Source organism: Macaca nemestrina, chromosome 2 (genome assembly GCF_043159975.1).
Source record: "Macaca nemestrina isolate mMacNem1 chromosome 2, mMacNem.hap1, whole genome shotgun sequence".
In the NCBI taxonomy this organism is placed as follows: Eukaryota; Metazoa; Chordata; class Mammalia; order Primates; family Cercopithecidae; genus Macaca; species Macaca nemestrina.
Genome location: NC_092126.1, coordinates 176,675,477 through 176,684,430, shown reverse-complemented (window position 1 = coordinate 176,684,430; position 8,954 = coordinate 176,675,477). Strand labels below are relative to the sequence as shown.

The following is an 8,954-nucleotide window of genomic DNA, read 5'->3' as shown; positions in this document are numbered from 1 at the left end:
ATATTCCCAATGCTCAATAAATATCAATTGCCTTTTTTCTCTTTCTCTTCTTGTTCTAGCTGCAAAACAAAGTATCATCTACAACTATTTCATTACAAGAAAAGATGAGACTCTCTGTTTACACAAAGACTTTTTCTACCTTAGAAAGTAAACAAACTCACAGAGCAGTGCTAAACACAAATACCAGTTGTATAGGTGACAGAGAGCTGAAGTCAGTTCACTAAATCATGAGAGAATACAAAGTTTAATAAAGAGTTTAATTGGAAACTGTAATTCCTCAGTCTGCTCCAACATCTTTTATTGGATCCTGATTATTATTGCCTGTGGCAGATAAGCTTTAGATCACTCTGAATAAGGTGAAGTGTGCCACTAATTGTTACATTTGAACTCTTACCAGATTAGAAATTGTGCACCTAGGCACATAACACATAATAAATTTCAGGTCCCTTTTTTCTGTTTTCAGGGGATTATTTCTATCTAGGATGTTTTGATGTATTCTTTTGAAATAAATTTTGCACAGGATAATATGTTCCCTAAGACTTTTTCTCAGGTGAAAGAAAGGAACACAGCCACACCAGACTAGTGGAAAGCAAGATGTAGTTAGCATCCACCTTCCTAAATGCCGGACCAACCCAATCTGTAGGTCAGTTACAGAACTGAAAATACTGTCTTTGTTTAGGAAAAGTACTACTTTACATGAAAAAAAGAAAAAAATAATCTGTCTTTAGAAGAACTGATCCAATTCAGAGGAAGGAGAAAATGAACCAACACTTAGAATATAACAGGCTAGGCACAAAACTCTAACAGGAATTGTTATTCATATTTAACAGAAAAATGGGCTCATAGAGTTAAATGGAAGTCACACAGCTAGCAAGTAAATAAACAAGGATTCAAACTTAGCAGGGTGTCTTTTCTGCCTTTCAAACATGCTTGATTCTACTCCTCCTTCCTGTTTTATGACCAAAAGACTCAGAGGATTGTTGCTAGGATCAAATTAGTAATGTATTAAGTAAAAGAAATCTGTTTTAAAACCTGAAGGATCAAGGTGTCTGGTAAACACATAGGCACACCCTGAGCCAGTTTTTCCACAGTAAAATGGAATGTTGCCAAAATAAAATTCGATGAAATTCTAAGAACCCTTTGGAGAGTTAAAATACTGTAATTTTATTGTTGTTGTTTTTGTTTTTGAGACAGAGTCTCGCTCTGTCACCCAGGCTAGAGGGCAGTGGTGTGATCTCAGCTCACTGCGACCCCAGCCTCCTGGATTCAAGTAATTCTCCTGCCTCAGCCTCCCGAGTAGCAGGGATTACAGGCATGCACCACCACGCCCAGCTAATTTTTGTATTTTTAGTAGAGACGGGTTTTGCCATGTTGGCCAGGCTGGTCTTGAACTCCTGACCTAAGGCAATCCACCGGCCTTGGGCTACCAAAGTGCTGAGATTATAGCATAAGCCAATGCGCTTGGGATCTATAATGTATTTTAATTGAATTTATGTTATTTACAGCAAAGAATCAGAAAGTCATGTGCCTTGAGACCCTTCTTTCTTCTCTTACTTTTCCTCCTCACTTCCCTTTCACCTCTCTCCTAATCACATATTCCCATATGTGAAGACAGCTAAGTCCTTAAAACAAATTTTCAAGAAAATAAAAAAAGAGGATGAAGAGGAGAATGCATAAAAGCTTCAGGCAGGAAGGAAACTGTATTCATAGCTAAGGGTAGCATTCTCAGAATTCTTTCAGAATTATAAAATATTCTTATTTATTTGATTTGTAAGCTCCTTAAGGCCAGGAATGGTATCTAAAGACTCTTTGTATTCCCAGCAAGTAGCACAGAAAAAAAAAGCTTAATAAATGTTTACTGTTCATAGGCAATACATACACGGAGAGGGAGAGAAAGAGAGGGGAATGATGATTAATTTATAGTTAATTCTTTCACTGCAAGGATTTTGTTGCACCCCTCTTGTATTAGTGTGTTCTCATGCTGCTAATAAGGACATACCTGAGACTGCGTAATGTATAAAGGAAAGTTTAATTGACTCACAGTTCAGTGAGACTGGGAGACCTCAGGAAACTCACAATTATGGCAAAAAGGGAAGCAAACATGTCCTTCTTCACGTGGCAGCAGGACGGAGAAGTGCCAAGCAAGAGGGGAAAAGCTCCTTAAAAAACCATCAGGTCTCGTGAGGACTCACTCGCTATCACAAGAACAGCAGCATGGGAGCATGGGTGTAGCCATCCCCATGATTCAATTACCTCCCACTGTGTCACTCCCACAACAGGTGGGGATTATGGGAACTACAATCCAAAATAAAATTTGGGTGGGGACACAGCCAAACCACATCACCTCTTGAGATTATTGAAACAACTACAGTGAGTTTCAAAAGCAGAAGTTTCATATTTTAACAGGGAAAGAAAAAAGAATTAAAAATTCAAATTAAGTGGCCAGTAGGTACGAAGAAACCAGAAAATTAAGATGTAAACAAAGGCAAGGGAAAAAATTGTTTTAGGAAGAGAAAGGATAGAATCAGTTTCCTCAGTGAGGTCAAATATAATATGTAAGGAGGTGTCCAAAGAATTAAGCAACAAGGAGCACATTGATAAACATCAGAAGAAGTAAATTGATTCAGTCTTCTAATATGACTATAGTTTTGTTTCTTGAAAGAACATCTAAAATGTCTAAATTATCTCATGCTGATTTACATGAAAAACCAATTGCCCATAATAAATGCATTCATCCATTTGTGCAAATAGAGCACTTGCTATCATTATGCTGGACAGTGAGGATAAGGAATAGATAAATATTGTGAATGTTTACAGCACCATTCAACTACTTTACCATTTTTCTCAAACTCTGGTTTGCGTCAAAATCACCTTCAGAGGCTTTCGGAAAATACATTTGGAAACCACATAATTTTCATTTGGATTTAGCCCAAAACTGAGACAATTTGAATCATACACTATAGGACCAAAGTATCTATATTTTTATAAACTTCAAAGGTAATTTTAATGCACATCAGTGTTTTAAACCCTAACATAGTATTTCTCTAATAGCCATATTGTAAAGGTAAATCTGTGACTTTCATTTCTATTTCAGAAAGACGGAAAACTCAGATAACCTAAAAATTCTCAAGCTCTAACAGCAAGAAACGCCGAGTAGAATATAATATCTTTTTGCTTCTGGTTAAAATGTAAAAGATGAAAAAAACCTTGGTTCTTGTGGTAAAAATGAGAAAAACCTAGACGAAAGAAAAGTTAAAATTTTAATATGACTAAGGAAGATTAGATGCTTCAAAGAAGCCTTGATAAACCGGCAGTGGTACCTACTGAATTCTTCCACACCTTGGTACAGGTATCTGGTTTAGTTATGGCAAATTAAAGTGAGAGGTGCTAAAGATGGAAAGATTTTATGGAAAATAGGAGAGGTCAGAATCACCTTGAATGATCATGTAACTGAATCGGAGTACAAAAAAGGCCCAAGCACGAAACAAATTGCTGGTTAGATAATTCTCTCTACCAACAATACCCTCAAATTTTGCAAAAAAGACCTGCAGTAAAGGAGGATCTGAAAACATGATCCTGTGCATTCTCAAAATGGCTGGATTTCTGAGTCCTAAAGGTGATGAATCTGAAGAATAACCAACATATTGGAAAGTGCAGGCAACTCACTCCCAACTCAAATATTTACAAGCAAAAAGGGGGTTGAATTCAATATGATTATAGCTGTTGCCCAGGCTTATCTCAACACAATATGCTAAGGACAAGAAATGATAAGGACCTCATTCTAATCACATAACCTAAGAAAGGGATTTTATTCTCTGGACTTCAGCACAACCAATATGTTACTTCAATCTCAACTTTTGAATGAATGATATTTGGCATAAAAATCTTAAAAAGTGAAAGGTAGAAAATTTAAATTGAAGTAACAAAGATCTACTGATACAAGTAGAAAACAAATAGTAAGATGATAGACTTGTACCAAAATCATACCATAACTATGTTAAAAGTTATTGGGAAAAAATTCCAAAACTAAATACTGTTTATATGAGACATGCTTAAAATGTCTCCTGTAAACAGTATTCAGTTTTACATATTTAGATTTATAGATTCTAATAGGTTACAAAGAAGGGAAAAGATACTAAGGCAAACAACAATTATTAGAAAATTAAAGTAGCTATATCAATATACAAAATAGATGTTAAGACAAAAAATGTTACAAAAAATTACTCATTTCATGGTGACAAAAAGTTAATTTATCAAAAAACGACAATACTAAAGAGGTATACACCTGCTAACACAACTTCAAAACATATGAAGCATTAATTGACAGTAAGGGGGCATACTCTTGCCAGTGGACAAAGAAAGGGTTCAACTGAACTACAAGTTATTGCTTATGCCAGACATTTTGGATTCCTTCTCTCCAAATGAGTATTTTGTGTAGTTCAGCATTATTAGTAATCATTTTCAGTAATTGTTCACAGTTAAATACCCTGCGCAATATGGTAACTTCTCTTCTTGCCCACCCAGGGTATTTAACAGTGAACAATAGGGGAAGTAGAGATGGTTTGCATAATGGGGACAGGGACGAATACATGTGGAACCCAGGCAATCTTCTTGTATGACAACTGATACTCCTTTGCCCCACACAGTAGCTGTAAATATACCTTTGGAGGAGCCCTGGACTGAAAATGATTACCAAAGTTTCAGACCACTCTGAAAGGAAGAATCGAGTCACAACAGTTAGTAAGCTACTGAGATCTAACAATGTGATAGGTGAATTTGAAATGAAGAATGGAAACTAAAAAGAAAAATATCAGGTTTAGCCCCAATATCAACTGCAGATATTGGGGCTGTAGTTTGTTTCCCTAATATCCTTCTTCTAAATTTCACCTTAAAAATATTAAAGTTATGAATAAGTTAATCCCTGAATTTGTGTGGAGAAGTATTAGGTTGGTGCAAAAGTACTTGCAGTTTTTGCTATTAAAAGTAATAAAAGAGCCCCCACAGAATTATCTTGTTCCTTTCTGCCATGTGAGAAATTAAGTAGAATCTGGGTTCTGGAAGAGGGCTCTTACCATAACCCAACCATGCTGACACCCTGATCTCGGACTTCCAGCCTCCCGAACTGTGGGAAATAAACCTGTATTGTTTATAAGCCACACAGTCTATCGCCATTCATTACAGCAGCATCAAGACAGAAGGTGTAAAGAAATATGAGTGGCTGCAAAAAGTTGTTTTGTTTTTATTCATGAGGTTTGGTCCTGCTAAAAGTTTTCTATTCTATATTACCTATAGTTCTCAATTATCTACTTTCCACTTTTCTCTGAGAAATAAAAGTTAGTATCTGATATGGTTAGGCTTTTTGTCCCCACCTAAATCTCATCTTGAATTATAATTCCCATAATCCCTAGAATCACTGCATGTCAAAGGAGAGACCATGTAGCGGTAATTGCATCATGGGGGCGGTTTCCTCCATGCTGTTCTCATGATAGTGAGTGAATTCTCACGAGACCTCATAGTTTTATAAGGGGCTCTTCCCACTTCGCTCAGCACTTCTCCTTCCTGCCGCCTTGTGAAGAAGGTGCCTTGCTTCCCCTTCACCTTCCACAATGATTGTAAGTTTCCAGAGACCTCCTCAGCCCAGCTGAACTGTGAGTCAACTAAATTTCTTTCCTTTATAAATCACTCACTCTTGTGCAGTTCTTTATATCCGTATATAAATGGACTAATAAAGTATCCAAAATATTAAATACCAAAAAAAATTAAAAGATATGCCAGATATTTCTACTGAGACTACAAAACACTGCCAAAAATACTTTAAAGAAAATCTAAATAAATACAAAGATATGCATGATAATGTATCAGAAGATTCAATATTTATAGATACAATTTTCCTCAAATTGATCTGTAAAATTTTTTTTTGAGTTGGAGTCTCACTCTGTTGCCCAGGTTGGAGTGCAGTGGCATGATCATGGCTCACTGCAGTCTTGAACTCCTGGGCTCAAGTGATCCTCCCACCTCAGCCTCCCAAATACCTGGGACTACAAGTGCATGCCAATAGACCCAGTTAAATTTTTTGTTATTATTATTATTACTATTATTTAGAGACTGGATCTAGCTATGTTACCAAGGCTGCTCTCAAACTTTTTTCTCAAGTGATACTTTCACCTCACCCTCCCAATTTACTGGGATTACAGGCATGAGCCACTGAGCCCAGTTTGATCTATAAAATCTTAATAGATAATTTTACTTATCATTCTAGTATTTTACTTCAAAGGAGAAAGTCCTGAATTCAGACTTAGAAGATGACATTATTTAGACTACTTTTAGATAACAGTGGACTGAGAGTCTCAAGAATTCTTTTCCAGTCATGAAGTAAACTACTGACTCAAGATGCAATGGAACAAAAATTAATTTTATAGAAATGAATAAATTAAAGAGAGAAATTTAAATGTAATATTTGAAATATTTTGGTAATATTTATGTTTTATTTTTATGGCTATATGAGAAAAATTTTTCTTCTCTTTAACATATATCTAACCCACAATAGATTTTTTGTAAACAAAAATGAAAACTTTTAAAGGAACTTTGATTCTCACTGACCCTTGGAAATGCAGACACCTTTACATACTCTCCTTACGATTCACAGAAGCATTCATTATTTGCATAGATTCAATAAGTGTTTGATTTTGTATTACTCTTTTTTATTACAAATGGTAAACCCCATATTAAGGAGGAATAATTCCAACTTCGTATGTAAAGTCAGTACCTACAAAGCCTTCTCAAGAACATTGGCCTGGAACTTGTGTTCATAAGTTCTCAGTCTACCAGGTGGTAAAAAGGTACTCAGCAGACCAGGAACTACAACAAAACTTGGGAATTGCTAGGAAAAGGAATTCATCCAATCTATAAATACTGGAGGTAAAATCTGGTAGAGAGAGTTTTGACGCTTTGCTTCCTAGTTTCAAGATAGAAATGCAACGTCTTAGTTCATTCAGATTGCTATAATAACAGACCATAAATCAGGTAGCTTATAAATAACAGAAATTTATTTCTCACAGTTCTGTAGGCTGAGAAGTCCAAAATCAAGGTGCTAGAAGATTTGTTGTCTGGTGAGGACATGATTGCTGGCTCATAGATAGTCATCTTCTTGTTGTGTCACTACATGGCAGAAGCGAAAACTCTGGTCTCTTTAGACCCTTATAAGGGCACTAATCCCATTCATGAGGACTAAATCATGACCCAGTCACCTCCCACAGGCCTCACCTAATACCATTATTTGTGGAGTTAGGATTTCAAGGTATAATTTTTTGGGCCGGGAATATTTGGTTCACAGCTAACAGTTAATAAAGGACTTAAAAATTCCAATCCAAGAAGCCTTATAAATATTTTGGGATGAAATAAATCCTTTAGACTTAGTAGTTACTGTATATTATACAACTCTAGATTTATGGAAAAAATCAATGAGACACATATAATTAACACCACAAGTGTTCCTAAATAAGTAATCTGGCAATATCTGTTGGGACTTGACTTTTTTGTGTGTGGTCAAGAATAAGCTTTAGTGACCACTTTGGCAGCACATATACTAAAATTAAAATGATAGATGATTTGCATAGCTCCTGTGAGTGGATAACATGCAAATTTGTAAAGTATTCCATATTTTTTTATTACCGCTAGACTAATCCTGTAAGAAATGCTTGAGTCCGACCGGGTGCGGTGACTCACGCCTGTAATCCCAAGACTTTGGGAGGCCAAGGCGGGAGGATCACGAGGTCAGGAGATCAAGACCATCCTGGCTAACATGGTGAAACCCTGTCTCTACTAAAAATACAAAAAATTAGCCTGGCAGGCGCCTGTAGTCCCAGCTACTTGAGAGGCTGAGACAGGAGAATGGCATGAACCCAGGAAACGGAGTTTGCAGTGAGTAAGCCGAGATCGCGCCACTGCACTCCAGTCTCTGTATCAAAAAAAAAAAGAAAAGAAAAGAAAAGAAAAGAAAAGAAAAGAAAAGAAATGCTTGAGTCCTATACCTGAAAGCAAAAATGAAAATCTACTATCATGAAAACACACAAAATGCACTTGAAGAAGATGGCAGATAGGAGGCAGGGCTAATGTGCATATCCCCTTTGGCAAAAACATAAAAAGAGACAAAGAAGGTCATTATTTAATGACAAAGGGATCAATTCAGTGAAAGGAAGCAACAATTATAAAGATATATATTCACCCAACACAAGACCATCCAGATATATAAAGTAAATATTCTTAGAGCTAAAAAGAGAGAGAGATCCTACTAAAACAACAGTTGAGAACTTCAACATCTAGACAAAAATATCAATGAAGAAACATTGGATTTAAACTGTACTTTAGACCAAATGGATCTAAAAGACATTTATAGAAAATTTCATCCAGCAGCTGCAGAATACACATTTTTCTCATCAGCACATGGAACATTCTCCAAGATAGACCATATGTTAGGTTACAAAGCAAGTCTCAACAAATTTTTAACAACTGAAAGCATGTCAAGTCTTTTCAAATCACAATAGAATAAAACTAGAAATCAACAACAAGAGGAACTTTGGAAACTGTACAGATACATGGATATTGTACAACATGCTTCTGAACAACCTTTGGGTCAATAAATTATGAACAAATTTAAATTTTTAAAATTTCTTGACATAAATGAAAATGAAAACACAATATACCAAAACTTATGGGTTATAGCAATAGTAGCACAAGGAGGGAAGTTTATAGCAATAAATGCATACACTAGAAAGTGGAAAGATTTCAAATAAACAACCTAAAAATTCACCTCAAGGAACTAGACAAGCAAGAACAAACCAAACTGAAAGTAGAAGGAAGAAAACAATAAAGATAGGAGGAGAAGTAAATGAAATAGAGACAAAAAAATACAATACAAATGATTAACAAAATGAAAAGTTGTATTTTGAAAAGAT

The 8,954-nt window shown here is 35.7% G+C and overlaps 1 non-coding gene across 1 annotated transcript; it reads left to right on the top strand.

Annotated features, from left to right (window-relative positions):
• Nucleotides 1-7,561: 7,561 nt before the first annotated feature.
• On the top strand, nucleotides 7,562-7,664 carry LOC112425889 (U6 spliceosomal RNA). The gene has a single exon (XR_003017074.2). It is a non-coding gene; the product is annotated as a U6 spliceosomal RNA (small nuclear RNA).
• Nucleotides 7,665-8,954: the final 1,290 nt, after the last annotated feature.